This window comes from Chelonoidis abingdonii, chromosome 3, assembly GCF_003597395.2.
Source record: "Chelonoidis abingdonii isolate Lonesome George chromosome 3, CheloAbing_2.0, whole genome shotgun sequence".
In the NCBI taxonomy this organism is placed as follows: Eukaryota; Metazoa; Chordata; order Testudines; family Testudinidae; genus Chelonoidis; species Chelonoidis abingdonii.
The window spans coordinates 47,159,230-47,174,163 of NC_133771.1; positions in this window are offsets into that span (position 1 = coordinate 47,159,230).

A 14,934-nucleotide genomic window follows, 5' to 3' on the forward strand; every position below is an offset into this window, starting at 1 on the left:
TGGGGAGCATTTCCAAGCAAAATGGTCCAAACTCCCGGATACTCATCTCTGCTACTCTCCTGGGAACTGATCCAGCCTTGTAGTTACAACTGATCCACCCTGTAGTCGGGTTCTGGATACCACCCTCGTGTGAATCCACCACCACCTGTGTGAATCATAGAAATGTAGAGCTGGAAGGGACCTTGAGAGATCATCTAGTCCATCCATCCATCCACCCACTCTGAGGCAGGAACAAGTATATCTAGACTGTCCTTGGCAGATGTTTATCTAATCTGTTCTTAGAAACTTCTAATGATGAGGATTCTATAAACCTCCTTTGGTAACCCATCCCAGTACTTAACTATCCTTATACTTAGAAAGATTTTCCTAATATTTGACTTAAATTCTATGATTTTGTAAGATTTCTTTTTGAATTTCATTAAAGAGCTTCTGATGAAGCCATAATGGGCTCTTACTATTCTTTCCTTTGCTTCAGGATAGTTTGCTATTGTGCCTTTAATATTGTCTCTTCAAGCAAACTACCAGGCCTCCTGAACATCTTTTTTCCCCTTAGATTTTCTTCCTACCTTCCTTCTTGCCTTCCAGTTCTCTGAGTTTGGGCTTTCCAATCTGCTGGGAATCTAGTGGCCAGCCTGGGACTACACCTGCATTTGCAGACCTCAGGTTCATACACTTGCATTGCTATGCCAGTAATCCTCTGGCTTCTTCCACAGGTCCAGGCTCACCAACCAGTCCTCACTCACCAGACAGTTTGACAGTCTTATCATCTGTATGCCCAATATAGGGCCTCTATATCCAGCCCTCCTTCAGGGATTTGGGTCCCCTCAGTGTCACCGCACTCTCAGATTTGAATAGTCCAGCCCATGCAGAAGCTGCTCCAGCACTCTCTGCTAAAACATTTGGATAAGTCACCCACATCACCAGATGCAGCTCACCAGGGCAAACAGAAAGCATCTCACTGTCTCTCTCCTTGGTACCTAGAACAGAAAGTGAGCCCCCTCTGTCTGCTTCTCCGCCTTGAAGCAGACAGCAAGGCCTCACACTTGGCCTGGTTAACTGGAATACTCCTGTACCCCGACTGATAAAAATGGACGGGGCTTCCCCAGTCAGACTTGTGGGCAAATATGCCCATCTCCCCCTCTGACCAGCAGTTCAGCTTCCTTGTGATTTCAGACAGAGTTAGGTATGTTTCCTCACTCACCTTGTCATCAAATCCGGGTGCTTTGTACATCATCAAGGGCCTCTGCTCTTCCCCACTGCCTCATCTGGTGTGCCAGCAGGATGCAGTCCTATTCCTATTGTTCACTGGGTCTCTCTTGGTTGGTGATCCCTGAAGTTTCTTTGTCCACCTCTTTCAGTCTTCCAGTCTCTGCCTCCTTCTATTTACTGCCTGTGACCCGGTCTGCTCCAAGACTCTTCCTGGTTGTAGCTGTAACAGCTGCTCAGCATACCCAGGTTCTGTTTGCTGGCATTGGTTCATTTCATCAGCAGCCCACAAGTCTGACACCAGCATAATGTCAGGGATATCTAAAGGAGGACAACAAGCCCATGCAGTCCAAAAAGCCAGCTATCTTTAATGTAGCCAGAGCCCTCATCCATCATAGGGTGACCAGGTGTCCGGTTTTCGACTGAAACACCCAGTCAAAAAGGGACCCTGGTGGCTCTGGTCAGCACCGCCAACCAGGCCGTTAATAGCACCCCAACCCGCAGCCATGAGCCCCCCTAAACCCAGAACCCCCTCCTGTACCCCAGAGCCTGCACCCCCAGCCCCAAGCCCTCATCCCCCCTGCACCCCAATGATCTGCCCCAGCCCAGAGCCTCCTCCCACACCCTGAACCCCTCATCCGCAACCCCACCCCTGAGCCCAATAGATGGGATTAGTTGTGAGGCTTCTGACTAATGACTTATGGGAGAGACCTCCCTAAATCAAGCTAAATAGGATTTCCTAAGAAAATCTCATTTGAGTTATTGGCTATGTCTTTTCTGCAGGCTAACTAGAAAACAGACAACAAAAGATTGTCAGAACCACAAAACATCCTCTTCAGATGTCTGTGGATTCTCTGTGCAGAGCTCACCTACTTGAACCGTGTGCTGGAGATAAGACCTTGGTCTAAACCAGGATAATATAGTAAGCATGTGAATGTTGAAGAGGCAGCACTTTATGGGATGTGTGTAACAACAGACAAAATCAGCATGTATAGTTGTAAACATACAACACACACCTTGAAAATAAGGCACAAGACAGAGAGCCAAAACTTTAAACAGAGTCATTTAACTCTTTTGAAGAAAATATAATGTGCCATATGCACCCTGATGACATTAGTGAGATTATAAAACTAGTGATCTTAGCCTAATTACTTTAAAATGAACCAACTGACTGTATTTATGCAAAAAGTCTTACTTTGATTAATAATAAAATTAAATTATACCACTAACTATAGGTGTAGCTGACTGTGCCCATGTGACTTATATGTGGTCTCTGGTTGCTTTAATGCTTTGTTGGCACAGTAGATGGCGCCAGATAAATAGCTTTCTGTAGCCGGCTGGTGGTATAGGTAGCAGGGGAGTGTTCTGAGTCAGTGTATCTAAAAAAATCTGTGTCTGGAGTATATTTCTCAGTGAAAATGCCACCCAGTGTTTTTCACATAATGTTACTGATCAAAATAATGCCTCAGCCATTCATCCCCATCACTTGTTCTTTGCTGAAATTCAAGCCACTGTGATGGAATTAACATGAGGGTTCTGACTGAGATGGCAGCGAAATTAAAAAAACACCAGTTAAGGCCCTGATAAGACATAAATGTGCAGGTTAGCCCATTGAACTCAGAGAGCCTATTCACACGTGTAAAGTTGCTCATGTGGAAGTGGCGAATCAGGGTGTAGTGATGGAACAATTTGCAATGACTCTGGCTACATTGTCCTTTTCTGTTCCTTTGACTCTCAAGTCACCCTATAAAGGTCATTTCAGAGTTCAGTTTTTTTGTTCTTTTTTATTTTATGTTCACTTTTAATTAGTCTGAGGCCTTCACATGCTAAGGTAATGGAGGCCACAAGTTAAAGCCTGGCCCCATTGAAGTCAATGGCTGGAGATGGGACTCTGGATGGGGGGCCAGGGCTCTGAAGTGTCACCGACTAGTTTTTCTCTCTCAGGTACTTGGCTGGCTGATTCTTTCTCATGTGCTGAGGGTCTAACTGAGCGCCATATGTGGGGTCAGGATGGAATTTCTCCTCCGGTCAGATTGTTAGTGACATTGTTTTCTTCCACTTTCCTTTGTAGTATAGATTGTGGGTCACTTGCTGGGATTAATTGGGTAATTCTCACTCAATCCTTCCCTTTCTTTATCTGTGGCACTTAATAATCTAGTCTTCTCTGGGCTTGTAATTCTTTGGTCTAATTTTGGTTGTCAGGTTTCGTGTGCAGGTGTTGGTGGCTTGTGATATACTGGGGTCAGACTAGAAGATCTGGTGGGCCCTTCTGGCCTTAAACTCTATGACTTCAATGGGGCCTGGATTTCATCCCTTATCTGTTATTGATATTTAAATAATTATATGAAATCTTTCACATTTTCAATTTGCCACATGTCCTATTGATCATGCCTAAGATTTTTGGCTTTCATGTTATTTTTCTCTGATTTAACTCCTTCTTTCTCCTGCTATTAGAGGGATATATTTAGGCCTTGATCCTGCAATGTAGTCTGTGTGGGTAGATCCATCATGCAAATAGAGTCCCAAATGAAGCCACAGAGAGGGTAATAATCACTGAACAGGTTGCCAAAGAATGTGATAAATTCTCCGTCACTTGGAGTTTTGATGTTGAAGTTAATGGTTTTTTCTAAGTTATCCTTCAGTGCAACCAGTTACTAGGCTAGATGCAGGTATCATTTGGTGAAATTGTACTGCCTGTGTTTTGCAGGACGTTCAAGTAGGCACATCGATTGGTAAGGCTACGATACCACATGGATCACACTGCAGAATGAGAATCATAGTTTTTAAAGTTTTTATCTGAGCTGTTGTTTCCTGTTTTCTTCTTTATTTAACACCATTTGAGTTGGTTTCTATCAAATGAAAATATTTTGATGATTGAAATTATGTGCTTGTGTTTGTTTTCTGTGTCAAAAATTGACTTTTTGTACAAAATCTTAAAATGTACTTAAAAAAAAATCACAGAAACCAGGATGTTAAAATATTATCCGAGCTTCTGAGACAGAAGTTACCTCATTGGGCGAGAAATGAATGGCATAGAGAGTTGAAATGTACTTTGGTAGTCTATTTTTTTTTCATAGTACATACACAGGTTCCTGTTCACCTTTCACGAAGAGGTTAAATACATCTGGAAAGATACAAACAGGTAATTCCACATTCAGAAGTCCAGCTAAAACACAGCTGTGTCCCTGTGCCTTCAGCTAGGAGCATTTTCTCTGGCTCCTGTATAAGCATGCTGTCCTAATTTTAGTCAGGAACAACCCCCATCCCATCCCTAGTCCCACCTCCCCCACAAAGTGGCCCATTCTGTGCTCACCAGTAATTGAATATTGTTTAGTCATTTGAATCTGGGTGTGCTGGTCTCCATTCTGACCAGCAGTTTACCCTTTTGCTTTTAGGGATCTTCCCACTTAGGAATGCAACTGCTAAATTGACAAGAGGTTATATAAATGCCTAGATTTAAGATAGATGTAGGCTCGAGATTCTCTTATAAATTCTCTCAGTGGACTCGCCCTGCATAAAGAAAATGGTTTATAGTGCAGATGCAGCTGTGCATATTTTTGACACGTCAGTTCAAGTATGTGTTCTCTCGTTAACCAGCTAAATTACTTAGGTGATCTCCAACAGATGTTTCACAGAATGACAAAGCATGTGTAAGTGAACAGGAGAGGGAATATTGTCCACTAAGATTTAGAACTGATCCTACAACTTTTCTTAAGAAACGTGAGAAAAGTGTCGGTTGGGGGCTAGTTCTCTGATGAAGAAGCTAGCAAGTAGTACATGGATGAGCAGTGCTGTTGTAAAAGAGGGACTGAGGCATTAGATGTTATTGGAACAATTTTTTAAAAAACTGTAAAACTTTGTGGGTTTAGAGTTTGTGTAAAAGGACTCTGGTCAGATATTACCATAGCAACCACACCATAAACATCTTCTAACACTTATTAATCACATGACAAGAAAAGCTAAGCAGAAACATTACTTGTAATTCAGCAGTTAAATGGTTATTTGTTCTGAGAAATGCATTTAGCAAAGTGCTTCAAAAGGAAAGATATTATTAAAAAGTCTCTGGCTGGAACCAAAAGGCTTTCTAGGAGGAAAGAATCAATCCACCGTTGGATTTTGGATCAACATTTCTTGTTAAGAGTAATTCTGCTGTTTAGACAAACAGGACAAACATATGAGGGCAAAGAATAAGGAAAACGTTGGTCTCACTGATGTTTGCTTCATTCATGTGCAAGCAGGATATGGTAAGCTCAGAGGGGTGAACGATGAACAATCACTATCTATCCTAAACAAACTCAGTTCACACAATTCCTTTGACTTCATTTTATGTTTGTTGTCCTTACAATTTTACAGGATGGGGTTCACAAGTACAAATGACTTCCTACTGACCTTTTACCCACTTTGGCTAAACACAGCCTGTAAGGGTCTTAGCTAGCTACCATCTTTTCTTTCTTTAATTGGTCCTAGCTCTACAACAGCATATGAGCTGGAGCCTTGTAACTGTTTATACGCTGGAGAGAGACCAGTCTGCCTTTGAGGATGATCACCAGTTTTCACAGTAGCAATACAGAAAGTAGCGTGTTACCGTTTTCAAAGCTCGTAGGCGATATCAAAATGCAGACATGCCAACACAGCACCTAAAGTCAGGGAACACTACTTCAACTTAGCTTTCCACCAGTACATGCAATTTCACACCAGGATGAGGAAAAAGAGGCACTGATTCCTATGTACAGAGTTGACAGAAGACCCATGATGGTTGGTCAAACAGGACAGACTGTTTGACCAACCATAGTTTTACTGGACCTTAGGTTAGTTTATGTGCCTCCATATTTAGCGCAACTTATGAGGTGAAAAAATTACCATGAAAATTGAGAGAGAAAAACGATCAAATCACCTAACTGCCTTTGCTCTGCAGAATTGCACCTGTTAGCATGTCTCCAAACAAAGTATCTGTGCACGTGTGTGTGGGGTTCTTGCGTGAGCACTGAAACAGATTCATGTTTTTCCAGTTCTGCTGTAGATATTGTGGGGGAAGCGTCTCTTTTTATTTCAGTGCTGTGGTATTTTTCTTCAGTGCCCTGGTATGTGGAAACTTGTGTGGTTACAAGATGAAAAAATTCAGACCAGAGTCTCATAAACCAATGTGGTTTTAAGGCTCTCACTAACACCTTTACTGAGAAAACACACACTCTTCAGCTAGGTTGTACATTCTACTATTGGCCTCAACGGCAACATACCAAACTGAGCCCTTTTTAAAGTCCCAAGGCAGACAAAGGGTGGGAAGGAAACTAGACACAGATGGATGAAGGTGGTTGCCTGAGACAAGGTCAGCTGCAAAACCAGGAAGAGAACTCAGATATCCTGCATCCCACACTAGGCCCTATCCACTGGACCATGCTGCATCTCTAACTTTACTCACAACCCAAGCCTTTAGCTGTTCTTTCAGTCGATTTGGTTTATTTTAACCATTCCTTAAGATATTTTCATCACTCTAGATGATTTGTTATGAAATTTCTCTTGTCTTTGTGTTTGATTTTTTTGAGTTTGTCCTTTTAATCCTGACCTTCATTAACATCTTTCTGCCCTGCCATGCAACAATGTTTTCTTTTCTTTTGATTTCCTAATAGAGACAAGGCAATCAAGCTCTCTCTCATGACCAGAAGTTGGTCCAATAAAAGGTATTATCTCACCCACCTTGTCTCTCTAATATCCTGGGACCAACACAGCTACAACAACACTGCGGACAACAGTGGAAGATTCTCTTATAGTTGATTATCTGTTAAACAGATTTGTACATCATACAGCGTTCCAGACAGAACAACACCACAGATCCATTCACTCAGTCCCTTCTCATAGGGATTAGGGCCTTGTCATTAGAAGACAAAAACCAAACAAATTAGCAGCCTTTTTTATGGCCTCTGACAGAACAGAAGTATGATGCATCCCGGGGCAGAAAAGAAGTTGCATTCAACTCAACACAGAAGTTGCAGGCATTTGAAGTCAAGCACCTTTAAATACTTGTTAGTTTAGAGAGAATCATATAATTAGACTGGCATATTTATTATTCAATGAATAGCAGCAAAACCACTGGATCACAAAGGAAACTACTCACCTAACTCTGCAGAATCCCCAAGACGTAGACAAAAAGATCCCCATGAGCCAAGCAGACCCATGCATCCTTCAAGGCAAGAGTTCACATGGTCTTGCCTCCCTTGATAAGGAAGCAGAGCCATCTTACATGTGAAACAAACCCCAAATCATTACCTGCTAAACCACTATAATGTTTTTTCTACATTATGCTACAGCTCCTCCAGACTTCCTAGAAGCACTGTACACAAGCATTAGTTTTCTGTTTTGTTTATGATTTCATCTTAATGACTTGCTTTGTATTTTAAAGTTGAGCTCACTGTTTGAACTGAACACTGTGGGACGGAGTACACACGGATGTAATGTATTGCTTATTAGTAAATGTTTATATTTTGATAGCACCTGGAGTCCTCAACCAGGTTGGGCTGGATTGTGCTAGGTGCTGAACAAACATATAATAATTAACAATCTCTGCACCAAAGAGCTAGCAGTCTCAAAGACAAGATATACTGGGAGATGAGACAATCAACTTTGCTGGGGTGAAGGCAAGAGTGATGGGTAGCAAAAATTATAATGCTTAATGAGTCAGTAGCACAGACCACACCGATCTTTACCATTATCAGGTTGCAGTTTTCTGTAGCTATTATGGCTCAGGTGAGCTGTGAAGAGGGTCTTGAAGACACGACAATGGTTTTATGGATTTTAACTGGGAGCTTGTAAGGGGAGGGACATGAAAAAGCGTGGAAACACTCAAAGATGCAGAGAACTGGCTGATCCAAGCTGACATCATTAGCAGACACGGTGGGAGTTGATCTTATGATAAGGTATCAGGCGGGATAGGTACAGCAGGCTGGATTGTGAAGGGCTTTTAAAGTAAAGAGTAGCCTGTTTGAAAATAAATGTATCAACTAAAATGAAAAAAACATGTATAGAGCTTGGAATTCATGTATCCTGTGGCTCACACTTAAAGAAGAGAACCATGCAGGAATGTTGTTATAGTAATGAGTACGCAGTAACAAGGTACAGAGGAACCTGGGAGTCTGACTGGTGGAGCCAAGGAAGCATCTAGAGGACATGACCATCACCCCAGAGAAGCATGCAGATCTTTGAGAAGGCAAAGCCAAAAGCAGCAGCATGTGCTGCAGCAGTCAAATCATTTTGATTGCATCACTGTTCAGCTCTTGAGCAAAGTTACAGCTGTTCTGCAGCCAAGGGGAAGAATGGGCAGCCTAAAATAATGGAAATCAGAAAAAGTTGGGGAACACCAGCAAGGCTCAGCAAAATAAAATCAAGTCTTAAACCACTTGAATATTGTAACTTAAGCCATGTGGACTGTGTTCAGACAGCCTGTAATCAAGGCTAGAAGGCCTGGGTCTGAGAATAGAGCAGGGAGTGAACAATCCTTTCTGGAGTAGAGACTGCATCTGAAGCACTAAAAATTGAGAGCAGGAGCCATTTTATGCCAGCCTTTGCTCTTTGATTAGTTGTTCAGCTCAAGATTGGAGCAAGACAAATATTGTACTGTTACACCTTGATCTCTTGGCTGTAACATGAAACACTCCTTACAAGGTCTACATTTCAAACTGTTTAAAGGTGATGTTCATTTACTTCTCTCTTGTGTTCACTCTCGGGCCTGTCTCTCCCCTTCCTCCCAGCCCAGAATCAGGCTCCCATTTACCCTCTGAGCACTGCTCCATTGCAGTGCTGATCTCTGGCACAGGGAAGATAAGGAGGCATGGAAGCTGGCCAGTCTGGGACAGTAGCCACCTGCACATGGTACTGGTAGAACAGAGCTGCCTGCATATCACTGTACTATTCAGAGTCAGACTTGACTCTACATGGACCTGATTGTATGCAGAGGGGAAGGCTGGCTTTAGGTCTTGTGCAAGAAAAGGAGAAGAAGAGTTCATTGAGGGGGCGGGGGAAGAAAGGGTAGCGACATGGGATTGGCAGGTCTTTGATATGCATAAGCTTAGTCAACTTGCTGTCAGCTTTACCAACTCAGCTGGCTGGCAACTGCTTCAGGAAGCCAGCATCTATGGGGGTTTGCAAAAACCTGGATGAAGCTCTGATTTTTGTAAAACTGGCTGGGACAGGGGCTGAAAACTGGGACAACATACCCACTTCAGAGACCCTAAATAGATCAGTCATCATAGGAGCAGATGGGATTGCTACAGTGTCGCAGTAGCAGATGGACTGAGAAGGCATCATCCATGTTTTTTACTTACTACTTTCAGGAATCATGGTACCTTGGGGAAGCCACTAAATCTACCAGGACATTCCTAGTAAGCCAACTACTAGAAGAGTGATAGAACAGCTCAACAGAGTTCTGAAGATGTAGGACAGCTGCCTAAGGAATCGGAGTGGAGCCATTAAGGAGCTAGAACTGGGAGACTAACAGACTAAAGATGGCCAGAAGGCAAGAGAGGAGAGGCAGCATCTGAAAGATTTTGGGGATGGGCTAGGGTTTGTTCTGTTGGACATGAGCACCCATGCTGGATTTGATTTCTGGTTTTAAAATGGCAGTAAAAGAACTAAGTAAAATGGGGTTAAAAGATGGAGATTAGTTCCATAATATGACTATATCTGAAAGTTCACATGCTTCCTTAAAGTGATAGTACTAGGGGGAGACAACAGGCCTGTTACTCAGTATCTGGAGGCTTATCTGTAGCATAGTTCATCTCCTCCAAAGCTTGGCACTGGTGGGAGAGAGGGCGAGAATCAGTAGGAATGGAGCAGGGCTATGCTTTAGCTCCACAAGAACACACGGTCCTTCTGTGCACCCTTCCTCTCCCCCTCGATCCCTCCTGCTGCCCTCTGTTTGTGGGAGAAGTGGCCCTGGAAAAACATTAAAATATTGGAAGTTATGGTTGGACCTCACACACAACTAACCTTCCAGGTGACTGCTAAGAGAGAGCCAGAGCCCAGCTCACCTGCCAGCACTGCTGTGGCTAAAACATGACACTGCTGGGCAACTGAGCCTCCCTGATCCTCCTTTCAAAATGACTTTTTGGGCCATGATTTGTTCCAAAATAGGAAGGAGCCATACCAGTTTGAGAGCTGTCTGGAAACATGTCCGCAAACAGCGATACTTACCCATCTAGCACAGTAACCGTGTTACATTGTCTACTAAAAGATGAACATGTTTCTAGAATTCACAGGAAAAAATTTAAGGACTTCAGCCATTTTAAGTGTTGTGAAACCACTTTCTATATAATTCTAGGCAAATTTATCATAATGATGCTTTTACAGGGCTTGAGCCAAAGTCCAGTGGAGATGCTGGAAAGACTCCCATTGACTTCAGTGGCTTGTGAAACAGACCTCACTTCATTAAAAGGTAAGCTTGGAACATTGCTTTTACATAATTAGTTCTTTTGCTATTATGTGACCCTCTGTAAAAGGCCAAGACATGATTTGATCTGGGATTTTCAGTTTCAAAGAACAAAAGAGTCAAGCCAGAGGGTCCTCTAAGTCTGCATCTCGCAGATCTCTTCATTTTCTAACAGGATTATGTTATTTTTAGAATGTGTTCAGGCTCTGTATGACTTGATTTCTTCACATTGTACCATGAATGATTAACGTATAACCTTTCCCTCATTATTAACTTGCACTTCAACAGCCAGAAATGTTATTGCAGTTCTGCAATTGAAGAACACTTCTGAGCCAATCAAGTACATTTGTTATCATTATTTTGATAGAACATTGCTGCACTAACGTAATTTGATCTTTCATCAGCCTCCAAGACAAAGGTTTGCTTTGTAGGTGATTACTCTAGTGTGGTAAACATCAAGCAGTATTTCCTGATACTTAAGACTCTGTGTCCATTAAGGATTTGACACACTGGCTTTTCAACAAATTATAAAGTAATATTTGCAATAAGTTATTAAAATGCAAGGTCGAAAGCAGATTACATAAAAGAACTTTTCAGAATAAACTCAGATCTCTCTCTCTCTTTTCCAGTTATTTTCTAGTGGAGCTAGTCAGAAAATAGGTTTTATCCTACAGATAATTTTGATACAAATGGAAATATATATAATTCAAATTCTCTACAGACAGTCTCAACTTTTGATTTTGAAAAACAAACTAAAAACTGAAAAATTTCAGTTGAAAATAATTAAAAAATAAGTTAGAAAATGCCATTATGGTGCCTCAATGGGAGCTGTTGCTGAGGTGTTGTTCAGCTGTGTAGTCCATGATGTCCCATGATGAACCATAGTCTCACCTCTTGTTGAGCCACTAAAGTGCATCATGGGAGATTGTAGCCCAGCTGGGGACCCCTGCCCCAGAGCAGAATGGAAGCATGAGGCACCTGAATTATAACTATTATGAGGAAATATGGCTGCATTTCTGAATAGAAATGTTTCCATTTTGAGATGTTTGGTTTTCAACAAAAAGTCAAAATTTTCCAAGGAAAGAAGATGCTTGTTGCAAAAAATTGTGTTTAGTCAATAAACTAATTTTCCATTGAAAAACAGTTTGAATAGAACATTTTTGACCAGCAGCCCTATTTCCTAGCTTTTGTTGGGCAATATTTTAAAGTCCTTATTCCATTATTATTCTGGCAAAACTCCAACTGAAACTAGGCAAAGCTGTCAGAGGGCCTTAGGGTTTGGCCCATTGTCTTTGTAAAATAAAAGCTAAACTTTAGGTCAAGGTTATCAAGAGAGAGCAGTGATTTTGCATGCCTCAATTTTTGGGTACCCAGCTTGAGACACCTTTATGGGGTTTGATTTTCTGAGAGTGTGTGGCTCAGCATTTTCTAAAAATCAAGCCCTTTAAAAAGCATCTCAAGTTTAAAACCCCAAAAATGAAAACATGCAAAATCACTGGAGACTTTTGAAGTTTGCCCTGTATTTACTAGTGAGTTGATTTTTAATAGATACTCTGATGAAATCAGATTAAATCCATTGTCATAAATTAGAATATTTATTTCTATTTCTGTAAGGAACAGCTTTATGGTTAAACCATTTTAGCAAATGTAAGAATTGATAGCACCACCTAGTGCGGAAAATGCAAACCTGAAACTGATATTTGGTAACTTACAGAATCCCATGGTAGGGAGGAAGGGAAGATGAGCATATCTCATAGTTATTGATCTAGCGCTTAGTTATTTCAGGTTAACAACTCTGAAATGAGTGATTTTTCACCCTTTTATTATGCTACACTTTGGATAAATGTGTTAATGTTAAAATTAGTCATCTTAACAGGTTAAGCATTGGGAAAAAATGGGAGCAAAACCTCAGAGGAGTGAAGTCACTTTCTAGCACAGAATGGCCAAGATAGGAGGTGGTGCAGAGCTGCACCGCTCTAGAAACAGCTCTGGGAGAGAGTGTCTCTCAGTGGAGAAGGGTGGGACCTGGGCAAAGCCCCCTTGGGGTGGCTTTTGCTCTTGGAGGCAATAGAAGGGAGCTGTCCCTGCTCTCCCCTGAACATAGGCACTGCAGGGGGTGGGGGGAAGAAGAGAGGCTTCTTGCCCCGTCTCCCCGCATGCATGTTGAGGGACACACTTTACTCAAGTTCAACATGCCTGAAGTTGTTTTGAATTTCCCACTACAACGAACTAGGCTTCATATTCTTGAGAGACAAGGTAAGGCACAACATGCCCTTGAGGACTTACAGTTTTAGAGGCTGGCTGATTAGAGTTATAAGGCCCCTTCTTCCTTCTGCATACAATTGACTAGAGTTAGGAGGGAGAGGAGCCTCTCTCAGAGGCCACACTTGTCCTAGCATATTCCCTCCACCCCCATCATTTCTGTGTAACTTTCTGCAGACGCCCTGGTAAGCAGGCAGGTCCTATACAACGTAGGCTTGATTAGAAAAAAATTGGCTTTTACTCAGATGGTCCACATTTGTTTTAATGTAAAACTAAGACTGAGATTCCAGAAAGCATGAAGATGACAAGATAGCTCAAACTCCAAAGGGAGGCTAACCTCACCAAGACAGCGAGTGATGAAAGCGAAGACCAGCAGGACCAGACTGAAGCCAGCTAAGGACAAGTGAAATCAGACAGGAGAAAATAAATGATCAGGTAAATGAAGAGTCAAAAGTCAGCCAAGTCCAAGTGAAAGGCTCAAGAAATTATCGAAATGAAGCAGCTCAGACACTAATAGTATAAGGTGGTAACAGCAAATCCCATCTTCACTTGAAAGCTTCGGTCAACAGGCAGAAATGAAAAAAGCTCTGAATCTTTGAAATTAAATCAGTCAAGAAGTCAACAGCATTAAAAGAAAAGCAGATCAAAACCTGAATTCTGTGCAGAAAGAATGGGCTCCAGTCCTGGGGCTTGTCTGCGTGGGGAAACTGACCAGCTGAGCAATAGCGAAAAAGCTAAAAGTTACTTTGTTCTGGAATATAGTGCCCACACTAGGATAGCTTATTCTGCTATAGCTATGCCAGTTAATTTCCCCGTGTAGATGAGTTCGGAGTGAACCACCAAAACTACAAATTATTAGAAGACAATAAATATTTTAGACTGAAAGAGACTGCCAGCTGCTCTTCAGTGATTAAGAACCCGTAAGTCCCATTCAGAGAGTTGTAATGTTGGTATATGCTATGGAATCCTTCACCAAGTTTCTAGCCACAGGAATGAGAGAGTATTCCTACACTGCTGATCTGGATAAATTAATCAATTCAGAGATGAGTCATCTGTGAAGGAAGATCCACTAGGATGCTTAATATGCCTGTTTGAAATAATAAGGCATGCAAACTGTAGGAGGACTGAAAGTCAGAGAGTTCCATTTCTTGCTGCTACTGTAAAGGAAACTGTACTTGTTGTGCTAATGGTGGAATTGATGGGAATGACACAGGAAGGGTTATCAAGCATTAGGATCTGCATTAAGCACCCGAGTTGGAGTTGGATACTAAATAGAGCTAATTAGAGTACAGTTCAAGTATCATATTAGAAGCCATGAAGAACCTCTCCCTGGATTTGCTGAAAACAAGAACCATTTAGTACATGTTCTATAATCTCTCTTCTTGTCTCTCTTCTCTTCAGCACACTATCATCAAGGCAGCCTTCCTTTCCTGCCAAGCCAGTTCTTTTTCTCCTCACTGGCTTCTTTCTCAGAAAGTTTAAGCTTCCCCTGCTCACTTTTAAAGCTCTTCATCAAACTGTGCTCTCATCTCTTCCTCTACTGCCTTACATGCTATCCAAACTTCTCTCTTGTTTGCTTCCTATGTCCCTGTAAGTCACTTGTCTGTTCTGCTTTTCTCCAGAGGCTTGGAACATCCTCCTAATTATGTTAAGTTCTCCATACCTCAAAAATCTGATAATCCGTCTGTTCCAGGAAACATTCCAGCCCTACACCCACACACTACTCGGAGCCCTATCTTGTGAGATGTTAGAGCACTGATCTCTCCCCTTTTGTTCTCTGTGTTATTATTAATCATTTAATATTATTTATTTATATTATTGTAGAGCCTAGGAGCCCTAGTCATTGTGCCAGGTGCTGTACAAACACAGAACAAAATGAGACATTCCTTGGCCCAAAGAGTTTACAATCTCTGTCTGATATTGTACCCACCAGTGCAGACATTTTATGCTTTGCTTAGCACATTTTATTTGTGAAGCACAGAATGCACTGATGGCACCATCTAAATAATTATCAGACATTTCCAGCTGCCCAAGAGCTACAGGCTGTC